Source organism: Pelodiscus sinensis, chromosome 2 (genome assembly GCF_049634645.1).
Source record: "Pelodiscus sinensis isolate JC-2024 chromosome 2, ASM4963464v1, whole genome shotgun sequence".
NCBI classification, from domain to species: domain Eukaryota; kingdom Metazoa; phylum Chordata; order Testudines; family Trionychidae; genus Pelodiscus; species Pelodiscus sinensis.
The window spans coordinates 213,904,061-213,929,079 of NC_134712.1; the positions used below are offsets into that span (position 1 = coordinate 213,904,061).

At 44.8% G+C, this 25,019-nt stretch overlaps 2 protein-coding genes across 8 annotated transcripts in view; one reads left to right on the forward strand and one right to left on the reverse strand.

The window, feature by feature from the left end:
* The window catches only part of ANKIB1 (ankyrin repeat and IBR domain containing 1), a 109,189-nt gene extending 89,450 nt beyond the window's left edge, over nt 1-19,739 (reverse strand). For 2 of the 3 annotated variants that reach the window (XM_075922380.1, XM_075922379.1), the window contains exon 1: nt 19,438-19,739. The gene's annotated coding sequence lies outside the window, so the exon portion shown is untranslated. The remainder of the gene's footprint in view (nt 1-19,437) is intronic. The other variant, XM_075922381.1, reaches the window with a different exon arrangement.
* Nucleotides 19,740-19,813: 74 nt separating this feature from the next.
* The window catches only part of KRIT1 (KRIT1 ankyrin repeat containing), a 56,632-nt gene continuing 51,426 nt past the window's right edge, over nt 19,814-25,019 (forward strand). Inside the window, exons 1-2 of one of the 5 annotated variants that reach the window (XM_075922382.1) lie at nt 19,814-19,937; nt 20,451-20,618. The gene's annotated coding sequence lies outside the window, so the exon portion shown is untranslated. Of the gene's footprint in view, nt 20,030-20,450; nt 20,619-25,019 lie in introns of all 5 variants that reach the window. The other 4 variants (XM_075922383.1, XM_014569233.3, XM_075922384.1 and 1 more) reach the window with 4 other exon arrangements.

The window sequence follows — 25,019 nt, forward strand, 5'->3', positions numbered from 1 at the left end:
AAGTCCCCAAAATTTACTTACTTGAAAACTGAGCCTGCCTGTGGTCCAGATACAAAATACTATGCTGACATGCCTTTAACTAGTCTCGCTTCTTTTTGTTTACGTCCTATTCTTTGGTCTAAAGGAAACAGAACCTTACATAGGAACCTGATTTACACTGCACTGTTATTTCCGAAACAAAATGCTTCCATAAAGGTTGGATTTTTCTGTGGGATCTTTTCTGGTGTGAAAGATTAGCAGCAGTGAGATGGGAAATTTTGGGAAGAAAAGGCTAATATATAGAGTTAACTAGTAGCTACCATTATTTCAGCATTATTCTTATAGTAATTCTATTCCTTATGTGAATGAAGTGCAAAAAGTGATAACCCATCTTTGGCCAAATAAAAAAGGATAAGCAGTGAGATACTGCAAAATGCTAATATTGTACAGATGAGTACAATATATCACTTCATTACAAATGAAAAGAGCACTGAAATATACCAAGACCAGCAATTAATTCACCTCAGTAGTCCTTGAAGTAGTAATGGTTCTTCATCCAGAGGAAATTATTTTGAAGTGTAAATATTTTGGTTTAATATTTTACTCTAAAGAACAGGCAGTTAAATAAGAGAATAGAAGTAATAATTTTCCTGAATTTCTGCATGTGTGTATACAACATTCCCACCCATAATATTACACTCATTCCACTATTCCAGGCCATTAGAAAATTACATGTCATTTAGAGAGCAAAAGATTTCACAATGAAATCCAAGTTGCCAGCTACCTGATAATCTGTGAAAGCATGGTACTTTTGTTCAATTTTCAGAAACTTTTAGTTACTGTCACATGGAAGGATCTTTCTGAACAGCCTTTTATTAGCTCCAGCTGAACATTTTCAGGGTCAGCTTCTCTTTTATCAATTTAAACAGACTGATCTAATCTTGAACAAGATTATACGGCTGCAACTATTATAACCTTAGCGGTATTGCCTTACATTTTCTTCTACCTGAGCCTGGATGTGAAAATACCACTATGATTTTTACTGCAAAAAAGAAGTTTGACATTTTACTAGAGTAAGACAGACTTGGCAAAAAAATGTGCATGACGGTTCTGGCATTTTACACGTCAATATCGTAACCTTCAAAAAGAAATGAAAACTTCTTTAAATTATCTCCCAAATAACCTTCAATATAGGACAAAATTTAGTTAATAGACAATGCTCTTTACGCTGATGTAACTCAAAGCACTTTATAACATGAGCTAAATACATGCTTGTTGTATTAGCTCAACTGTACAGTAGCTCAAATCTGATTAATACTGCTCTTACCTACCAGTGCTACGCTATCCGTACTGGATATAAACCCAAGCCCCAATGAGAAATGTGAAAGAATATTTACCATCCTATGCTCAGAGGAAATAGGAAACTGTTAGCTATATTGGATATCTTCCATTCTTATATGCAGCATTGTTGTAGCCATGATGGTCCCAGGATGGGTGCTGTATATAGTGGTCAGAGGGTTATAGATGGGTGACACCTCTGGGGATAATGTTTTGTTTTTTGAATTTGCACTTAAAGTATGAAACAATGTTAAGTTGTGAGAGGTGGTGGAGTTTTTCTTTCATATAGCAAAATTAAGTATCTTCTACTATTGTAGTTATATCGGTCCAATACATTCACATAGCAAACACATCAATTTCAAGTTTTATCATTATCTTACATGGATATGTGGCCCCAAATATTTACATGGGATGCACCACCAGGAGAGCAACTCCAAAATAGACTTATGCTATTGCTCATTGTCAAAGTACTTCCTCAAAGCCTCTCTGATGCCTAATGCAGCCCTCTGGACCCCTCAGGAAGCCCTAGTATCTGGCAGCTCTCTGTAGCAAAATATTCTGTTTCAGTGATCACCCTAAGCAAATATTTCAGCACAAGAGTCAGATATTAAAAAAGTGCAGCACACGACTATGACCCCGGGGATATTATAATCAGTAAGGTCTAACTCACTACAGAGGCACATGCAGCATGCCTTTAATCTGCCAAAGGCACATTCGATTGCCATACTACATCTACTTCAGCCTATTGTTATAATGCTATACTGCTGTCCAAGGCTCTGTGTAAGGTTTCATGAGCCAAGGCTTTAAAGAGAAAGGTCTCCAAGGATGACCAAGGGCATTTTCACATCCCCACTGTAATCTTGTGGTCTGGAAAGAAAGTCCTTGCTTGCAACTTTCTGTACAAGCCAGTGTTCCTAAAGATGTAGACATCATGCACCTTTCTAGACCACCCTGCAGTTGTCTGAAATGCTCACCATACCCACAAGTGCCTGCAACAACATGGGAAAGTATCCTTTCCTATTAATGTACTCTGTTGCAAGATGGTCTGCTTCTACAATTAAAATGTGTATGACATCCATCTCCCTGCCACAGTCAGGGAATCCCAACTCTGCAAAGTCATCTATGATTTCATGTACAGTCCCCAGAGTCACAGTCCTCCACCATAGTAGAATGCAATTTATTACCTTGCCCACTTGCATTAATACAGCCCCAATGGTAAACTTCCCCATTCCAAACTACTGGTTGGTTGCAAATCGGGAGTCTGAAGTCGCCAGCTTCCAAACTGCAGTTTCCACATACGTCTCAAGCGAGAGGTCAGTTCTCATTCTGGTGCCCTTGCACCGCAGGTCTGGGGTCAGCTCAGCACACAATTAATAGGAAGGTTGCTTTTATGCATCCTAAAGATTTGTAGCCACTGCTCTTCATCCCAAACCTGCATTACAATGTGATCTCACCAATCAGTGCTAGTCTTCCTTTTCTAAGTTGCTGCTGTCCATATCATACAGTATTTTGAGCACCTGCAAATCTTCCTCTGTCATTGTCAGCAAAGTTAACTGTGAAGTTATGCGTGATGTCCTCACAACACTTAACAGAGCATAGAAAAAAGTGCGGAATCCATTCCTTCTCACTGCAGAAACTGGAGTGCACAACAAAGAATGGCAGTTGAAAAGATGGCGCAAAAGAAAGATGAAAACCCATAGAGGTCTAGGACAGAAAGAAGTGCATGATGGGACAAACCCACGATCTGTTCCACCTTCCCACAATGCCTAGCAACAAAATGCGTCACCAGGTACTATAGAATAAATATCTACAGATCACTTTGTGGCACCTTGATCTACTCAAGTGGACCTAATTGCAATATCATGGCCTTTTATTAGGACCCATTTGGGATAGTGACTGCTGTCACCTCTTTTAGTACAGTTCCTAGAACAATACAGGGTGCAATGGGGTTGTCTGGATGTTAATAAAAGGTAATAAGTAATAGCATGCTTGCTTAGTACAAAAATTGTAAACACTCAGAACTTCAGTAAAACTAATTGTTTCTCAAACTGAGCAAAAGTCCTCCATAAGCCAAATGTAAAACTTCAGCCATTCTTCTGTAGAATAGTGTATAATGTTAGAATTCTTTTAAATTCTTTTATGTATTTTTCATTCCTGTCAAGACATACAAATGACTAAAGTGATTTTATTCAAAGGTAACCAGAAGAATTAACCTTTAAAACATAAAAGTCAAACCATGGAAAACTTCAGTCCAAAGGTGAATGTTTCAGAAAGTTAAGAGAATGTATAAACAGAGGATTATATGAAAGGTGCTGTGCATGCCTATCTAGAGCAGGGGCTACAGTACTAGACTCCAGACATAGTAATAATGATCATTGAACTGCACAAATGTAGCCGAACTTCAACTCAGAACCAATATGGATGAACATTTAAATAATTTTTAAGTTGATAGATGTGCATGTCTTAAAATATTTGAATCAATGTTATTTTTATTCAAATGGGATTTAAGACAGGAGAGAGGGCAAGGAACAAGAAGGAGGAGACCAGAGGACAAAGCAAGCATGATAGGATAATATGCCTCAGATACCATAATTTAACTGTGTAAGTAGGTGTTCTTTGAAAAGCTCTAGGGCAGGAAGGAGGAGAGAAGGAAAAGACAAGTGGGAAGGAAGAGACTCACTGATGTACCTTTATCTATAACCCCATCTAAACACTGACTGAATTTTTTTAAAGAAGGCAAGTACTGTCACTTTCAAACTCAGCATGCCAGAAAAGTGGCAGAATTTCAACTGAAATAATCATTTAACCATGAACAAAATACTTAAGACTATGCTGTAGGTAGCAATCCTACACTGGCAGAGAACTGGACTAGACCTAACAAATATTTTCCTGCTCTTATTTCTATTATTCTGATTAAACAGATACATTCTCAAAATTACTAATTTAACGTGTCAAAATGTGTGCTCACATTTGTTATTTTTCTACACAAACTGTATAATCACACACACACACACACACACACACACACACACACACACTTTATTGTCAAAGGACAACGGCCTCCTTTTGCTAGACAAATGCCAAATCAAAAGACAAGGCTTTTATTAAAAAAACCCACTAAAGTATATATTTTCTGTTCCTTGAAAAATGAGTCAGTGACAGTGTTCCATTTCTATAAAAATGTTACAATACCTAATGACCAATGTACGCAAACTTTAATGCAGTGTTCTGTTTTCTGTAAAGTATCGCTAATGACCTTCAGCAATAAAATTGAGAAAACAGGGTGAAGAAAAATATCCATTACCATAAACTGAGTCCCAGTCTATCACATGGAACTCCATTAGGTCAACTCCTTAGTGCTCATCTGATGAATTTGCCCCAGATGTTTTCAGAACTGCATGACACTGAAAATAAGGAAGAGTTATATCAAAAGTAACTAGAGCACACAGAATTCAGTCTCTCCAAAACTGATTTATGCTTACATTTTTAAAGTTGGAGACTGTGTGGGCCAGTAGACCAATGGGAAAAACAGACTGACAGATTTACTTCTGGCTATAACGCCATCTAAACACTGATTAGAGTGACAAGCTGTACAAGCTGAAAGAAGTGTCGTTTCCCCAGTCCAGCATCCTTAGACCACCTATTGATCAGTCAAAGCACACTGGTTTATAGTAACTACTCACCTTTGCTCTCAGTCTGGTGGGTATGTGTTTCAGGCCCAGCCAGTCACAAGGGCATTCAATATTGACACTTAGCCATTCAAAAAACACAGCAATTTCACGAAGAAAAATGTAGCATCAACCAGAATTCATAAGCTCTATAGGCAGATTACATCCCCACTCGGGATGTAAAATCCCATTTAATTAGTTAACTGGTTAAACATTAACCGCCACTTCTGGAAGCTGCTGCCACTCCTACATATGACTGCCGTTTCCAGCCCTATGGGCGGGGGGAGCTGCTCCCCGGGTACAAGTCAACCTTTACTCAGTAAGCCTCACCAGTTAAGCTGACCAATTATCATCCCTACTCACCGTAACTCATTTCACAGTTTTAAATATATTAGATAGGAGCTATTTTCATTTTAAGTTTTTACTTTGAAATATAGGTTGGAGCGTCCTGATCCTCGGGACAAGTTTGCTGGACCAGGGGAGTCAGGCCTTGGGTTCTCTTGAGACTCCTCTCCTGGTCATCAGCCCTGACCAGTGCTCTGACCCCAGTTGCCAGCCACACTCCTGCTGCCAGCTTACTGGATGGGCTCCCTGATGCCAGGCCACTGGCCCTGCAAACTGCCAGCCGCTGGAGCCATCTAGTTCAAGGGCTCTCTGGTGTAGCAACATGATGTTGCTGGACCAGAGAGTCCCAGACCAGAGAGGATCAACCTGTACTACAGTTTAAAATGAAAATGAAATTAAGGCCTTAAATATGTAGGCTAGGCTGCATGGCATCCCATTTGTTTGCCCTCTGGACTTTTTGAACCCAAGTAAGGAAACCAATTAACTTCCAATTGCATGCTTTCATCTCTTTTTTTGTATTACTACGGTCACATCCACTTACACCAGATTTTTAAGCACTTAGTAGAAACTGCTGGCCAGTTTTTAAGGGTATTCAGGAAACTGAAGATGTAGACATGGGCATAGTGGTATTTTCAGAAGTGCCTACGTCCTTAGCTGCCAAAGGGGCTAGAAGTTTAGCACTTATAAAACCCCACTAAGGCACTTAAATACCTTTTAAAAATCTGGTCCAGTATCATTCTGCATCACAGTATGGTGCCTAACACACTGGGCTCCAGGTTCCAATGAGGGCTTTTACATGCTACTGCAATACAGTTTTTAAAAAATGTACAGAGGAGGAATGTTATTTCCCACTGATGTTAAGAAAAGTCCTATTAATTTTGTTGTTCATATCAGAGACACCAGTATCCCATGCATTCAAAAAACTGGCAGAACAAAAAATTCCCTCACATGAGTCTTCTTCAAAACAAGAAGGTTAAATAAAATGCAATTCCTCAAATTCATTTCAGGATGCTGTTTGCTTTTTTAAAAGCAAATATAAAACTAGAGTGTCAGAATATGCTTTGGTTGGAACTGAGTGAAGCTGGAGAGAATGTTCACATATTGTACAGTCTGGCTTTCTGGAAATCTGATTTAACACAGATAATTCATCCTCCCAAAGGCTTGCCCATTTTCCCCTTTATGTACAGTTTATCTGCACAATTGACTAAAAACAACAAAGAGTTCAACAACACTTTAAAGAGTAACGAATGTTACAGGGTGCTAGAAGATATACTCAGCGTTGCTCAGGCTCTTAATTCAATTACTTATTGTTTTTCTTCATTTAAATGATTGCCCTGGGGAGAGACTGGGAGTGAGGGGGTGAGTATGCAGACAGCCCCAGGGAGAGTCAACAACCCCAGCCCTCTTTCACCATAGCAGCCTGGCACCAGGTGAGACGTGCCTTGTCCATGGCTGCTGCAGCTCCAGCAGACACAGCTAGGGGAGGGGTGCATGTCCCTCTGCTGGGAGACAGACCCACAAACTCTCTGAAATATATAGTAGATGGATGTCCATTTCTCCTCCCCTGCTGGCCCAGTGGAGTTATAGCTATCTTGGTCCCTATCTCTGGCCCCTTGTTGCCCCCCATAGTCATTCTGCAGTATAACTGTCCCTCCTACCAAACCCCTTCCTTTCCATTTTATGAGAAAAATTGCATTCCATGCATATCCCATTGTCTTGCACAACCAAACCCTGACCTTGATTTAAGTTAAGACAAATCGGCATAGCAAATTTGGTGGTGGAACCTCTAAAAACTGGGATTCTCAAGCCCAGGAACATCTCTGGACCTGCTAGACCATGGATGTTTCCAGACCAGAGTCCAGCTGGGGCTGGAAGCCCTGCCGGGGCCCATGGCTCCAGGGCCAGGAGTCCAGCCAGGGACAACAGCCCAGCCAGCTAACCACCATGCTCTCCCCATTCAAGTCAAATGGCTTCAGCTTTTTACACACTTGTAGAATGGCAAATATTATTATATGGATTTTCCAGACCTGATGAAGAGCTCTGTGTAAGCTCAATAGCTTGTCTTCTCTCACCAACACAAGTTAGTTCCAATAAAACTTCTCTCTTATCCACCTTGTGTCTTTAACATACTGGGACCAACACAGCTACAACAACACTGCATATTTTACAGACAGAAATACAGACCTAGGTTTCAAAGGATTACAATTATCAGTAAATATTGATTACTCCATACCCACACAAATGGATGAAAAATATTTCTATTAATAATTATAGAAATGTATATATTAGTAAGAAAAGTGCTGCTGGAAAGCATGAGATTTTAAGGATATTTACTTCACATATTTTGAGACGTGATGTTGACAATTTGTGCCTTAATGGTTATAAAGTTTTAACTTTTTGAATTTAAACATCTATTGTCATTAAATAATTTGTGTCTAATTCATCCCATAATTTTCTACAACTGTGAAAATTAAAATGCTTAAAAACATTAATATTATCTATCAACAACAACAAAAAATATTGCCAAGCTTAGATCTAATATGCTCCATGTGGCATTATCACTCCACTGAAGAAAATGAATGAATGCTATACTCATTTAAAAATACCCAATTGCTCCGAAACCACTAATTCAAATCTATGTGGAATCTTCCAGCAAATCCTTAAAAACAAAGACTGAATATAGCTGTATCAAAGAGCATATGATGCATTTTACAGAAAGGGTGCATTCTAATATAGCTATACAAACATCTGAGCTGCAGCTAAAAGTTAAGGCAAACTAGCTTCATTGTTCAGGGGAGTGAAAACTCACATTCTTGAGACACATGTGGGTATGTCTACATGACAAAATACCATGCAGCAATGACATCAGAACCTGGGGACTATAGATCTGGTCTATTAGATTCACTGAAGAAGGGTTGGGGTTTTTGGGAGGGTTTTTTGGCGTGGTGGACAAATCTCTAGGTAAGCTGATATCAGTCGCCATATAGACACCATTATGTCAGTGGAGGAATTACAGGCAGTCCCCGGGTTACGTACAAGATAGGGACTGTAGGTTTGTTCTTAAGTTGAATCTGTATGTAGAGTCGGAACTGGCATCCAGATTCAGCCGCTGCTGAAACTGATCAGTTTCAACAGCGGCTGAATCTGGACGCCAGTTCCGACTTACATACAGATTCAACTTAAGAACCCCAGGCGTCCCCAAGTCAGCTGCTGCTGAAACTGATCAGCAGCTGATTCCAGGAAGCCCGGGGCAGAGCAACTCTGCCTCAGGCTTCCTGTAGTCAGCCGCTGGTCAGTTTCAGCAGAAGCTGACTTGGGGACGCCTGGGGCAGAGCAGCTCGGGTGCTGCTGGGTTGGTCCAGTAGCGCGGCCGCTCCTCAGCGCTACTGGACCAACTCAGCAGCACCCCAGCTGCTCTGACCCAGGCGTCCTGATTCAGCCACTGCTGAAACTGATCAGCAGCGGCTGAATCAGGACTCCTGGGGCAGAGCAGCTGGGGTGCTGCCGGGTTGGTCCAGTAGCGCCAAGGAGTGGTGCTGCGGGACCAACCGGCAGCGCCCCACCTGCTCTACCACAGGCCCCGGGCTTTGCTCCACGTCTCCCTGGTCTGCTGGGAGGGGGGCACTAGCTGCTCCCAGATCAGCTGGAAGCGCCGCGCGTCCGGCCGGGTCCTCCGTGGCTTTGCTCAGCGTCTCCCTGGTCTGCAGCCCAGGGAGACACTGAGCAAAGCCGCGCTTCCAGCTGATCTGGAAGCGGCCGCGGGTCTGGCCCCCGGGTCCTCCGCCACTTTGCTCCCCGTCTCCCTGGTCTGCTGGCTCCCCCAGCAGACCAGGGAGATGGGGAGCAGCTTTTTTCGCCCCGGAGGAGGCGGGCGGCGGGACCAGGCGTCCCGCCCCTCCAGTCCTCCGGGGCGAGAAAATCCCCGTTCGTAACTGCGGATCCAACATAAGTCGGATCCACGTAACTTGGGGACTGCCTGTATTATTGTTACTTGTTATTTCCAAGTAACTTAATGATGATTAACCATCTGGTAAATAAATGTGAAAATACAGGATCTAGTATTTTGATGTTAAAGGTGACAAAGATTAAGAAATCTCAGAAAGCCTAAGGAATGGGCAAGATGGTCATTGTAACATCTGGCAAAACAGCTCCAGTTGAGGAATTTTCACCTCCCTGCCCACTCCCTTTTAAAAAAACCCAGAAAACCAAATTCAAGTAAAGCATGTAACCACATTACATTAAACTATCATCAGGAAATGCCAAAGTAAAGGTTGAACATGCAACTAAATTATATCTCCTTTTACATTTGCAATACAATGACATCTTTAATAACTGGTAAATCTTCAAGGCTTACCATAGTATTGTAACCAGCACTGCTGGAAGTTACTCTATTATACAAGTTGTTATAGCATGTAGCAAATTATGCAGCTCTTTTAATAAATAGCATTAGCATGCTAATTCTGTGTAAGTCTAGATTATCTCCACGTGACATCACAATTACATAGTGTTGGTCAAATAACGTCATACAGATTGTTTCTAAACAATGTGGCTCTATATATTCTGGTGTCAGAAATATGCTGTTATAACCATATTTCAAAATCTAAACTTTCATTTAAAAAAAGTTCTTAACCCTTATAGTAACAGAGAAAACCTCGAACAGATGAATAACGCTAACTGAAGTAGCAGCATCTCCCTGCATTAGCAGAAAGCATAAAACAATAGCTATAAGATGAGACTTGACCCACTTATCATGTACTCTTTGCAATTTAGCAGCTGTATAATTTGGCATCTGATCCCAGATGCCACGAATTTGCCATTAATTTTTGGTCACACTGCCCTTTCAGGACCTTCCTGTAGCTGCCTCTTAGGACGTGTCTACATTACTGCAATATCAGTGCTGAGGCGGTCGATCTTCTGACATTTGATTTAGTGGGTCTAGTGGGGACAACTGAGGGCGCCCCTGTTGACTCCGATACTCCTCATGACGGAACTTGACAGGAGAAACCATAGTGAGGATGGCGCCCTAGCTCCGCTTTAAGTATGTCAATTTCAGCTACGTTATTAACATAGCTGGAATTGTGAACCTTAAGCTGACCTTCCCCCATAGAGTAGACCTGTCCTTAAGTCTGCCACTAGCTTCATAAAGGAAAAACCAATTGGTTTAATGTAGGCTGTCCCTGCGCTCGCTGCAGCCAATGGTCACTCTGCAGTATGACGGTCCTTCCTATCAGCTCCCTCAATTTCCCTGTTATGGAAAACAACTGGATTCCAGGAACTTCCAAACCCTAACCTTACTTTAAGTTAGGAGAAAAGGAAGCTACCTACCAAATTTTGTGGTCCTAGCTCTTACTGTTTAGGAGGAGTCCTTGAACGAATAGACTCACAGATGAACAGGCATACCAACACACATTTCTAAAATATATAAACTTAATTTTAAAGATAAAATTTTATGGGCTGTCCTTGTGTCCATATTTCAGTCTTTTCACATGTTATCACTAAGTTGTTAACCTCAGAATGGCTTATGAGCTACATTTTTAATTGTCAACAGTAATTATACCTAGCAAAATCCAGGATACTTCAGCAAATTTACAAAAAAATAAGTGCTAGGTGAATAAAATGCACATTTTCTATAAGGAAAATGCACTATTTGACTACAATTTAAAAGCAGCCATTCCAAATGCTGTGGTTAATTTTGCCTTTGCATCAGAGTCTTTTTATTTCATTAAGACATATTCAGGCAGGCAGACATATCTAGTTGTCCCAATTCTAGAAGGGGTTTAAAAAGAGGCTCCATTTTGTTCCATTAGTTGTTTTAAATGCATTAACTTTAACCTGTTTATACTATATAAAATTCTCCACGTTCTCAATTACTGCCACATCTGATTCCCAATACACTAACACACATAAAACTGTACATTTTTATCAATGCACATTTGATATTTATATAAATCTTTGACAAAGTGACTGGCCCTTTTTAATGATGAAGATTAAGCCCCAATCTATAACACACTTAGCTCATCTCCCCCAATGGAGCAAACAATCAAAGCCACATGACAATCAGGTCATGTGGGTAAAATCATGCCTTCTAGGGTGGAGATAAACACAGAAGCCTCTCGAAAAAAAAAATCAGAAGAGACAAGACAGCCATCCTGGAGAGGCACATGACAAGAGGAAATCTGCCTGCAGCAAAGCCCAAGAACAAGGACTATAGATTCCCTTAAAGAAAGGGAAAGAAACAGACTGGGAAGCCCCAAAAGGAATGAGTTTGGGCCTAAAGGGACAAGAGGAAAATATAGTATAAAGACTTAACAAATTAGACTCCAAAAAGAAGGATATTACTTTATGGAGTCAAGACTGTGACTAAGTTATTGAAAGAATCAGGAAACTTAACATACGGTGCTATGGCATGAGAGCATGTGCTCTAGGATGGCATGTTCTCGCCACTGGTAGCAACAATGAGATGACCGGATACCCATACCATCAAGGAGAAATGATTGAACAGAAAAAGCACAGACAGACCCCTTCCACTGCTGTGAGATATTCACCCTTCCCAGCCACTCCTTGTGGGAAGGGGAGAAAAGATTTGGGAAGGGGGAGTGCCATGGTTCATGTGCAATGTCTGGTATTTCCTGGTTTTCCGACTGGGTGCTGGATGGAAGCCTGGCGGGGGGCAGGAGGAGTGACTGGGAGGCGGGGTGCAATTGGCCCTGGGAGCCCTGGTTGCATGTGAGGAGGAGAAGAAGGAGGAGCAGCCCAGTCCATGCTCCTGAATGCTGGTCAAGTGCGTGGTGGAGCCACAGCTGGACTGACTAGCGTGGGACAGGAGCACCCTGAGATCTGCACAGCCCGGGTCAGTCCTGCTCCCCGCAGGCTGATTTGCTCGCCTGCCCCCTCCTAGCCAGCCATTGGTTGATTCTCCCCGACTTCTCCTCCCGGTCTTCCCCCGGCCAGCCCCACTTCCACTGGCTAGTTCTCCCCTCGTCCTCCTCCTGAGCTCCCCCGGCCAGCTCTGCCCCAGCTCGCTCCCTCCCTCCCCCACTATACTGCGGCCAGCCCCGTCCCACCCGACCCTCCCCCCCACAACCAGCCCTGCTTCCCGTCGGCCCCCCCCCATCTCCCTCAGCCAGCCCCGTTAGCTCTGTTTTCCTCCCCCTCTCCTCCCGGCCAGCACCACTCCCCTCCCAGCCGGTATTTTTTTTAATGACTAGCTGGTAACCCTGTCCCTAAATGGGGGATGCAAAAACAAATTGAATCAAGGGATCTGAAAGGCCAGTTAAACACTTGCAACAAGAACTGTACTGCCATCAGTTTTAGAAAGTGCAATCTTTCCGGAAAGAATTAGATCAGTGGTCACCAACCAATAGATCGGGCTCTGCCAGTAGATCTTGGAGCCTCTGACAGGTGAACCTGATTGGTTTGGCCAAGAGGCTATCAACTGCAGCACTTCAGCTGCCCCTTCCTGCACTGCTGCACCCTTCTGCTCTTTGCATTGGAGCTGTCTTCCCCACCCCCGTTTGCTGTGCAGAGCAGGGAAGGAAGGGGGGGGCTGATGTCAGGATGCCCCCCTCTCCCACCCTGTAGTCCAGGGCTTCTTAACACGTGGCAGCCGCATGCGGCCCACAGCCTGTTTGTTTGCGGCCCGCAGTGCAGTTTGGGTTTACATGGGGCTCAACATGCGGCCTGCAGGTGGGATCCTTTGAATACGGCCTCCGCTGGGAACACTCTCCACAACAGCAAGGCATCTCCTAGGCAGTGAGAGCACTGAAAGACACAAGCAGATGAGCTGGCTGGAACAGACAGGTACAGAGTTTCTAGCTTCCAAAGAGGAGGTACTGGGAGCACCAGGGCATTGTGGGAAGTGCTTTGTATTCATGCCCATCAGTGTGAAAGAAGCTATTTGCATATATTTGCATGTATATGCAACCACACATAAGTTGCGGGCCCTCGGCATGTGCTGTGAATATTATTGTGACCCCTGGAGCTTCCAAAGTTGAGCAGACCTGCTGTAGTCTCTCTACAGAATGGAGGAGGGCACAGCAGGGTTTGGGATGGAGGGAGTTTGCTGGCTGCTTTTGAGAGTGGTGCAGGGCCAGGGCAGGGGTGAGCCTGCCCTAGCCCCACTACACGATCTGTGCTAAGCAGTGTCCGGCTGGAACCTGCATCCTGAACCCCTGTCCCAGTCATTAACCCCCTCCTGTACCCCAAGTCCCCAGGCTCAGCTCAGAGTCCTTCACACTCCAAATCCCTTAGCCCAAGACCAGAGCCTGTACCCTAACCCTCTGCCTGATGAAAGGAAGGAAGGATAGGGGAGAGGGAGAGGTTGGAGTGAGCAGGGGCAGGACCTTGGAGAAGGAACACAAAGGAGGCAGGGCAAGGGTATTTGGGTTTGAGGTAGATCTTGGATTGCACTTAAACTCAAAAGAGTGATCTCATCCTTAAAAAAATCCAACTAAGTCCACTCATGGAAGTCAACACACTGTTTTTAAAAAATACATTTTAAACCTAATTTACAATAGTTAAAACACATGGTTATACACTAATATAATACATCTTCAAATGACTAATCATAAAATGTGCAGTGTAAAAGCACAAACTCATAGTTGTAAGAATATCCCTACATCAGTCTCATAATTCAGTTCAAGTCTGCATCTCAGTCCTGATACAAGTATAAGTGGGGCTCCATAAGATTAATGGTTTATTTTAACCGCCAAAATGCATAATATTTACATACAAACATCACAGTAATATTATAATGTCATTAGCAAAGGTCTGTCCTTCCTGTCAATATAGGATCAATCATAAATTACAAGTGAACTCTACAACTGATCAGCTGTTGTTTTACAACAGATAAGCTGAGGTAGATGCTCAAAGAGATTACTAAGAAATAGGCATTAATCAAAAGATGCGTCTGTTACAGCACATAACCCATTTTCAGTTGTTACTTTATTTTCTTACCGTAATAATCCTTCAACAATCTAACCTTTCAGAAGTTTTTTAATTTAGATCTTTAGTCAATGCAAAATGAAATAAGTAGCCTTGTATGGTAATCTTAAGTACTGTTATAGTTTAACACACTTACGGGAAAAAATTCAGTGTTGAGATCGAATGTTTAGAATTAAAGGAAAGGAAAATTACTAGTTTGTCTAGAGATATTCTGATATGGTTTTATTCAGGGGAGGCTATATTTAGTTTATATATAATATTTTAAATATCCATTATTTTAAAAAGAAACTTTTCAAAGTTAATTCCAAATTATAAAAGCATTAAAATAAAAATAAATTTGGTGGAAGAAAAAGATAAAGATCCCACCTCTTGACATTGGCTCAAGTAGTTTTCCTGACTGGTTAACTATTTTTTGTTTTAATCTTTTTGTGATATAGTTCACACCCAACTCAAGGTCTATAACAGGGATCAAGGGAATTAGGAAGTGAGAAAGGAAAGCATTGTTAGAGAGGACTGGGGACAGATGGGCAGAAATGTAAGCTAAAAACGGGAACTTAGAAAGTCATGATATTAACAAGATGTATGTCACTTGCAAGCTAAGTGCAAGAGGTGTATTTATCCCTTCTTCCTCATGCCCACATTTTGTCTTAGCCCTAACATACTTTCAGTCAAATGAGACACAGCTTATGTGGCTAATGCATTCTGCACATTTAGAATTTTTACACGTTAACAACGTAAAGCAAAAAAAATATGAAGTTTGCTTCTTTGACTCTACAATGACAGACTCATACACTCAAAGAGAATAGGAAACAAAGAACGATCATGCCACTAGCTTCATTTGAAATAAAAATAGTTACTGAATAAATCTAGTAATTTATTAAAGTTTCCGAAAAGAATGCATAGGGTCTTAGTATTTACTGCCTTTTAAAGTCTTGCAACATTAATGATACTTATTGACAGTTAAAAAATAACAAACACTCTGCCAGAGAAGTGTAGCCAGATCCCATACAATTTTAAGAACATTTTAGAGACCATCAGGTAGGCATGTTAGATACTGTGTAATTGAATTTTCATGTAACCACATGAATTTTTAGTGGTTATATGATTATTTGAAAGTCCGTGGGGGCAGGGCCAGTAGCCAGTGCAGTGCAGTCCAGCTCCTCTCCCAGGGAGTCCCCTACTATTCCGTGCTGTTGTCTCTCCCTCAGAGGCAACAGCGTGAGGTGGCAGGCAGAAACTGGTTTAAAAACCAGCTTTGCTCACAGACCGGCTGCGTGCCACCCTGTGAGGCTGCCTTTGCTACAGATGCAGCAGCACAGGGTAGCAGCAGCCCCTGTCCGTGGTATGAGCTTTTCATGGTATGAGGGGTATGAGTTCTTCATGGACAAAGGCTGCTCTGCAGGATGTGGAGCAGCCTCTGTCCACAGGAAGCTCGGACACCCCATCTCCCCTCCGCAGACAGTATGTGATGTAGTGGGGATTGTGTTTGCTATGTTTGCTTTGTTATGTTGTGATTGCTACTGTTTTATGCTGTTCTGTTGTAACCTTGTGTGTGTGTGTGCCTCAGTTTCCCTGGGCACTGCACTGGTACCTGGCTGGGGATGGGAATGTCAGGTGTGGCTCTCACTGAGGGGGATGCTGCCCCATTTTAACAGTACACAATAGGTCAAACTGTCTTGTAACCTGAGCCTAGGTGGAAGATTCAATAGGTGACACCTTTTGAAGCTAGACAAAGGAGGAGGAGGAGGGGCAGCCTGCAGGGTTGGGACTGGCTGCGGAATGTGGGAGTCCTCTTGGCTGGTTGAGGATGCAGAGAGGGCCCTCCTCTCCCCAATTTGGATTGTACTAACTGCTTCTGGTTCCTGTGATAAGTTCGTGCTGCGCTGTACCCCTGTCAACGAATAAACCTTCTCTTCTACTTGCTGGCTGAGAATGGCATCTGGCTATGGAAGGGGATGCAGGGCTTGGTGACTCCCCCACACTCTGGGACATAGGGGCTGCAGCCGCAGAGCAACCTCTACCTGCAGTGGACCCAGGCTCACCACAGACAGAGGCAGAAGGGAGGTGGAGGGGGGCAGTGTATATAGTTGATAGAATTAACCGATAAGCCTAGGCTTACTGGTTAATCATTTACTTGACTATATGCTAACATCCTTACTATCAGACAGCATTCAGACATTTGTAACACTAATAATGTTTTATTGTTTTGTGTCAGTCTGAACATTACCTAAGAACAGCCTCATGGAGAAATTTCAAAACATATTTATCTTTCTTTGTTCTATTATCATTGTTGTATAATATATTACAGATTTAAATCATTGTCTACTTATTCTCCACTTGAATTCATGGCCCTCGGTTTCACAGAGCTAATCAGTCCCTTAACAGTAGAAGCATGTGCAGTCTAGAAAGAATTACAAGGGTACAGCAAATCTATACTGACTTTAGCATAGAACACCTGAAACAGTGAGGGACCCAAAAAAAAGGGGGGGGGGCGAGGACAACAAGTAAAGATAAATGCCAGTGTCCAAGTCAACTGTCCAACAATCAAACTTACCAAATCCCCAACACCACGCACATACTGCTGTACTACTGACCAGGTCATTAATTGTCCGGAGAAGAAGAGAAAACAGTGCTGCTGCAGATAATTATTTGGATATATAATAAGGAAGGGCAGAGTAAATCAAGCACTGTTAAACTGCTTCACATACTAAAGAGCAAATAAAAAGAAATACAGACAAGACAGAGAATTACACTAGTTTCTAAATCTTTTTTAAGTCTCCCCATTAAATAATGGCTAACACCTAAAGGAAGGTTATCTAGTCTGAGTAAATCTTTCCTTTTTTTTTTGGTTTGCTGTGTCAATAAAGAAAGAAATCATGTGAGTGTGCGCACACAGCATTTTACAGGCAAAACAAATGACAAAACCATTGTCACAAGTAACTGATGACTAAAGGTCCTAAATTTGCTATTTTTGTTTACAATACTTACATTCTTTTTACAGTACATTATAATTATTGGTAGTCTTTCTGGAGGGTTTAAACTGTAATTCTGACCCCATTAGTGAATATGGTATTAATAGTCTTTATTCATGATACACTATATACAAGATGGCAACAAACAACATAATGAATAAATCCTCTTTTACATGTTACTGCTGTATTCTAAAGATTTTAATTTACAACTAAGTATAAAGCACATACTCAAGACACTAATTTCAATTTACAACCGAGTAAGCTATTTAAAGCAACAGCATTAACTTCCTAAATTCCAACTCCTTCACACATCATAGGTGTGAGAACAAATTGTTCCAGTACAGGAGCACAGAAAGGCTTGGAGCAAGATTCCAGAAGACTCTGCTACAGGGTCTCCTCCTCTTCTCATGCTGCTTGGTCTTTCCATGCTCAGAAAGTCCTGCTTTGAATTATGCTGCCTCACTCTCTCTTGATAAGGTCAAGTGGTATACATGAACCCCAAATGAACAGTCTATGTAAGTCCCTACATTTTTGGTTAGAAAATATTTCTTGTTTACAGGTAGCAATATCTTCTTTCAGAGAAAGAACACGTACCACTTTTTCCTCAAACACCTAAAAGAGACTAAAGTCCTCAGAGCAATGTACTAACTACTGTTTAAAAAAAAAAAAACACCCAAAGGAAAACCAATACATATACTTAGAAGAGGATCTCAGTAGTTTTACTTTGCTAATCTGCACAGTCAATAATTCTGGGGGTGAGGGGAGGGAGGTAAAGGGAGGGAGGTCTCACTCTAGTGCCTACATGGATATCTGCTAAGGCCAGTGGTGTTCTGCATGGATGCAGGGATCCATTCACTTACATTCAGTTGCAGCATCTTATTTCAAATGTAAAGTGAACAATGTGCATTTTGTGGTTATGTATCCTTGGTTGGAGGGAAGGGTTGGGGAGGAAGAGGACTCAGCAAACATCAATTAGTATGGTTCTACTTATTTTTTAAAAATGTAAATGCAAATTAAGGGATCCTTCAAGCACTTATACCTGTAAAATTACTCATGATCAGGGCTAAATTTTGTAATGGGAAAAAAAAATTCCCATCTGAAACTCTGACTGCTCAGTTTCAGCTTAGAGTGGTTGTTTATAATGATCCTGAAAAGAGGGTTATATGAGAAGAATCACAACTATAATTATAGCTACACAAGCCTCCTACACACTCTCTTCTTATACCTCTTTTGTAAAAGTTTCCTAAAAATCTTCTTGAAGTCAATGCAAATATTTGTTTTTAAACAAAGGAACTGATACTGGGGTCTGGCGATTCAAGTTTCTTACAGTTCTGTGGGTACAACAAAACTACCATTTATATTTCAATTAGTGGCCTCAAAAGAATTCACAGGACTCAGAAAAACTGCAATTGATAAGTTATACCTACATAAATCATTCAACAGAGGAAATACTGAACATTTCCCAGTTCTTTACCTAAGTAGTTTCTAAGTAAATAATCCACCACATACTGCCAACCTTTCACTGTCTCATGAATTACAAGTGACTACAACTTGCAGAGGGATCACAAAGGGAAGTGCAATTGATTCATCAGAAGCAACACATTTTGATGGATGCATATATTATATAATGCTCGTACCATACACGGTCACACAAGAAACATCTCAGCTGTTTAAGGCATGAGCCTCCTACTATTAAGACTACGCCAAAATAATTTACATTAGGTTCTCCAAAATAGGGCTTGTGTCAGACCAGTAATTAGCAAGACTCGTGATCCTTGGTCCTAGAGAATGATGTTTAATAAGCAGCGCACTAAATGTATCCCATGTACAGGAGCACATACTGCCTTTCCGATCTCTTGTTTTGGTGGCAGCAAAGAGAGACATCCCTAGAGCCACCTTCGCTCTTCCCTGCACTGGTCTCCTCGGCAAATCTCCGCTGTCCTGCTGCATTCAGCATTTGGCTCCAGTTAGATGCCCCACCTACGGGGATGCCAAGGGCTGCAGACATGCGGAGGAGGCTGCTGGTAGCTGTCTGCCGTGCCTTTGCTTCCCCCCTCCCACCCCAGCCGATTGCACCATTGCCCGGCCCGAGAGGGGATGGAGTCCCCGCGCCCCCCAAGGAGCCCAGCAGTAGTCGGGCGGTGCTGAGGCCGCGCCTGAGGAGACACACCCCCGGCACGGGGGTCACTCACCAGCTCTCTAAAGAGTCTCTCCCCGCCGCTTCTTCTCCCCGCATCCAGCGCGCCTCCATCGGCCCCCCCGCCCGGAGCCTCCGAGTGAAGCGCTGGCCGCGCCCGGGGCTCGCCGCAGCGGGGAGCGGGGTCTGGCCGGAGTCGGCGGCGGGAGCTCGATCGCTGCCCTTTGTTTGGCGGCGGGGCTCGCTGGCCCCAACGCGGATCCCTCTCCCCTCGGGCTGGGCCCCCCTGGCGGCGCCTCACGCCCCGGCCCGGCCTGCAGCCCAGTCCCCCTCCGCTCGTGGCCAGCGGCGGCAACAACAGCAGCAGCAGCCGCTCAGGCCGGCGACCCGGAAATTCATTGGCAGCAGCCGGGCCCAGCGGCGCCCGGCCGGGAAGCAAATCTGCCGGCTCAGTGGGCGGGAGCGGGGCGGGGAGGCTCGGGCTATGCGCGAGCGGGGGCGGGCCCGGAGCCGCGCTGGAGGATGAGTCCCGGGAGGAGGCTCCAGACGCCGCGGGTAAGAGAGCGGGGCGGACGGAGCCAAGGTTAGGCCGGGGCCGCCCCCAGGCGCCGCCCTTCAGCTGCTGAACATGCCGCGCAGCCGCCCAGGTTAGCTAACGGGGAGCCGGCCTGGGGAGAGGGAGCCGGAGCTCGCCCTATTGTGGCCCCGGCCCGGCCGCAGCCAGCGCGCACCAGCTGCTGTAGCTGCTTTGAGAAAGGGCGGAGATCAACAGGCCAGAGAAAAGTTTGAGGGGCCGGCTCCCAGTCCCAGCCCGAGCCGCTCTTGCGTGCTCCTGTCAGCGCCTCTGCCTTCCGGGCTGGGGGATAGGTTTCCGCCCCACCCACAAAGCCTCTTCCCCGGGACTGCTGTGGCAGAGGGCTAGCTAGAGCATCGCTTCGCCCGAGGGAGGTCGGCAGGGCTTGGGGCGGGGCGCTCGGTGTCTGCCCGGGAAGGTGAGGGGATGGAGTTTGCTGTCTCGCAGTGGCGATCGCCCGTCTCAGTGCTGCGCAAAGTTAAATTTTCTTTCAGCCCGAAGACCCCACTCGCTTGTGGCAGACGCCAGACGCTACCGGTGCGGTGTGTTATAGAGACCGACACTGACTTGCCAGTCTCCTGAGCGCTCCCGCAGTGCTGGCAGAGCCCTTACTCACGTGTGTCGCGCCATTATCTCCGGGGGGGCTGCTCTGACCTCAGTAGGTACGACTGCTTCGCTCAGTGTATGTAGATCTCACCTTTTGCGCGCAGCGGTTAGTTAATAATCTCTGGTTAACCCCTGGGGGAGTGTGTGCAGTACCCAGGGCTAAAAGAGGAGGAAGTGATGTATTCTGTTCCCATCTCCGATTCTCAGAAATGATAGGTTTGTTGATTGATAGCAAAGATAATGAAGAATATATGTAGTTGCTTGTACCCAAAAAGAGGCCTAACTCCATTGTGAATATAAACAAAAGACATTTCCAAAGAAGGATGTGTGTGTGTTAAAAATTACATGTTTGAGGCTAAAACCTAGAAGTAAGCCTTGAGAGGAAGCTAGTTAGAATAATATATGTACCTTTTCCTCCACCTAGTAGTTGCATCTCACTAGAAGCCAGCTGCTGCTCTGTTGTGAACATTGATTCTTTTTCCTCTTTTGGGAGACCACTAAGGCAAAAATGTTACTACTTTTACATTGTTAAAAAATTGTGAATGGTGCATTGCTTATTTCAATGGTCCCCAAACTTTTCGAGGTCACACCTTACTGCTGCTTTCCTCCCTTCACCACTTCTAGGACTGAGAGCATGGCCCAGGCTGGGGGAAGAGGGATGTGGACAGCGGTAAGGTGACCAAGGTGGAGGCCCCCAATGTTGGGGCCAGCAGTCAGGGCCAGGAGTGGAGCTGGATGGAGCTCTTTCTTGCTCCCCATGGGGGCTGGCCTGGGCCTCAACCGCATGTCCCACAGTTTAAGGACCTCTGCCTTACTACATGATTAATTTTTTTTTTACCTGTAATGTGTGGTAAGCTGTGTTTGGAAACTAAATTAGTATTGTATGTCCAGAGCAATCCCATCTTCAAGACAGCTGCCCCAGTCCCTGTGCTTTTGGGGAGAGGGGGACGTGGCAGCCACTCCAGCCATCTTATGGACAAGATGGTCCCCCATATTGATGGGCACCTACAGGGCTTAGAGCAGTGTGAGGGATTGCCTGGCAGGGTTGGTGAGGTATGGCAGCAGTGATCAGTTCCCCCTCCCCCACCACAATCACCATAGTAGTAGGAAGTCTTGGAAAGTGGAGCAACATAGGAAGTCTTGGAAAGTGGAGCAACATACACAGAAGCCTGCACTACTCCACCACCATTTCTGAACTGGGTTGCTCTGCTTCACTATGACAACAAGAAGCAGAGTGCCCCAGCCTCCAAACTCTCCAAACTCAGCATTGCTCAGGGGACCAGAGTGCTCTGCTTCCCACCACTGAAGTGAAGTGGAACAACCTGGCTGGGAAATGGGAGCAGGCTGCTGTGTATGTTGCTCCACTTCTCAGGCTCCCACCACCATGGTGAGTGCAGAGGGATGACCCCTACTGCTACCCAATGCTAGCCCTCCTCTCCCCTTCCCCTTTCCCCCCACCCTCCAGTAATCCCTTAGGTCGCATAGCTCTGAAGAGAAGACTTCAGGGAAGAGGTACAAGGGAGGTGGGAAGAGGCAGGGTTGAGTGGAGCAGGGTTGGGGCTTTGGAAAGGGTAGAATGGGGATGGGGTGGGGGCAGAGCAGGGGCAGGAAGGGGTGAGGCCTGGGGCAAGAGAGGTTGCCTTGGCCTCACATCTCCCACGGGATAGCCCTGTCCACCTAGCTTAGGGGTGGACAATAATTTTAGACCAGGGGGTGCTTCACTAATTTTTGAAGTTGCCCCAGGACACTTCTGTGCTCCCCCTCCCACAGACTCTGATTGGCCTGGGGTGGGGGAGCATGTGGAGTTTTGCCCCCTGCCCTCTGCAGAGAGAACTATCAGCTGTTATCTGAACAGCTGGCAGTTCCCTTTAGGTACCCACCCCCTTGCAGGGTAGCAGGAGGCTTTGTACCCTCTCTTCCCCCAGGACAATCAGGACCTGGGGATGGGAGGAGCATGCAAAGTCTCTCGCTCCCTGCCCCTGCCCTGCAAAGGGTGCATGGCACTTGCAAAGCAGGGGCAGGGAGTGAGAGACTTCACATGCCCCTTCTGCCCCCAGACCCTGATTGGCCTACGGGTGAGGGAGTGGCAGGGCTTCTGTGGGCTGGATCCATCTGCTTGAAGGGCTGGATTTGGCCCATGGAGGCTCCTTTGCCCACCCCAGACCTAGCTCCCTTTTGTTGGCAATATGTGTCCTCACCTGGAGCAATTTGAGTGGCTGTCAGTGTGGGGCATTGTGGGGCACTGACAGCCAGAGCCCCGCTACCCAGCTGCAGGTATCAGCCCTGGGCAAAGGTGATCATGCGCCACACACACCCCTCGGCATTGATGTGTTGATTTGGGTGCCAGGAGCAGTTAGTGGGGTGCAATAAATCAGTAAGGGGGAAGTGACTCTGACACTGTGCCATGCACAGCTAGTAGTCTTAACTGACTGGGGAGGACAGGACTTCCTCTTCCCCTGCAAGGAGCAGTTAGAACGGGGTCAGACCCACCCCCAGAAAATTATCTGGCTACAGGCAACACCACAGCCTGCTTTCTGGCTTCACTGTTCTTCATCTGTGGAGGGAAGGAGTTACTGTACAGGAAGCTTCTCCTTCATCTGCCAGACACCTGTGTATCTGAACCCACCTTTTAGCCAGATTGTCCCACCAAGCATCAACCACTGCACTAAGAAAACCCCCACTAATGCCCTTGAACCTAAACCCACACCCCAACAAGCCTCACCCACTGCATCTGGAGCACCCCTGCACCAGATCTCCTGCTAATCCTAACCTCCCTGCATCTGGACTCCACCCCTGAACCTAGATCACCCATGCATTCAAATCCCCACTCATAGATCCCCACTAGATTACCCATGCATTCAAATCCCCACCCTCCCTGCACCTGGACCACTCTGACAAGGCCCCCCTCCCCCCCTCAGACTCCCACCCCAATGAGTCCTACAAAGCCAGCACCTGGACCAACAGCTTCCCAAGTCAGCATGTGGGGCCCCACTGCTGAGCCTTCCCCACCCAACCCCTACCTTTTGAACCCCAAAAATCTTCATTTGGACCCCTCATGCAGAATCCTAGTGTGTCTTCATTTTGAAAACCCCAAATCCTGAATTGAGAGAGCCACCTAAGTCTCCTTCCCCCTTCTCCCCCCTCAATAAGTCGCTGTTCATCCAGATCTCCCTTGCACTTGGACCCCCTTACTATGCTGTTGGCACCCAGATAGAACCCTATCACCCCAAACTTGAATCTCCTAAGCTCCTCCAAACTTGTATGCTGCTGAGTTGAGCCTACCTGCCTACATCTAGTGTGCTTGGCATGGTGAAGCAAGGCCTGGGGTGTTTCTGAGACCTTACCATCCCCTCTCTTTCTCAGCTATCTATTTGTACCCTGGACTCCTTAACTCCATTCATCTGAAGAAATGGGTTGTGCCCACTAAAGCTCATGTTATCATCTACATTTTTTGTTAGTCTCTAAAGTGCTGCAGAACTATTCATTGTTTAAGTTTTTTCAGTTATGGACTATTACGGCTACTCCTCTGAGACTGGTTATAGATTGTTGTAATAAGTCATACATCCAATTTGTCTCCTCAGTCCATGATTGTTTTAGAGTCTTGCAAAGTTATGAATTTAGACTCTCAGGCTCATTTTTTGAAAGCATTAGGCGATTTGATTTGAGAATGAGGACTGGGAAGTTAGATCTAGAACAATTGTTTTGTGAAAAGTGTTTATTCACAGGTGAAGTGGTGTTTTTATTTTTTATCACTTTCTTGTGAGTTCATTTGAGAACATAGTGATGGTCCAGTTTTACCCACCTAATTGCCATAGGGGCATTTAGTGCATTGGGCAAGGTAAAGTATATGTTGTGATAGGCAAGTACAGAACCCAGCAATCTTGAAAGCTTTATTGTGGTTGGTGTTGATCATTCTAGCAGTGGAGATATGTCTGCAGGGTTTGCATCTGTTGTTCTGACTCTGGTGATGCTTTGAATTGGTGTGTCCCGGTCTGTGGGGACCTTGCTTCTGATGATGAGATTGGCATGATTTGGGAGTTATTTGAAGCTCAGAAGAGAGGGTTCAGAAAAGATTTCTTTCAGTTTGTGGTCCCCGTCAAATATGGGCTGTAATTGTGTGCAGTGAAAACCGGGGCATGCTCTCATAGGGGAGTTATTTTCATATTTAAGCAGGTTTTTTTCAAGGTATTTGGGTGGTCTGTTTTATGATGAAATCTACTTCTCTGATGGAGTGTCCTTGTTTGATGAGGGCAGTTGTGAGTTACAGGGCGTGTACTCGATATTCTCCTTGATGTACATTCTGTGGTATCAGAGTGCCTGACTGTATGTAACAGATTTCTTGGTGTGTTTGGGATGGTTATTGGATCTGTGAAAATAATGTATCTTCTTGTATACTAGGGGGCTGTGCCCCCTGCTCACTACACTGGCAACCCCCCTGTCCCTGGAGGTAGGCACCC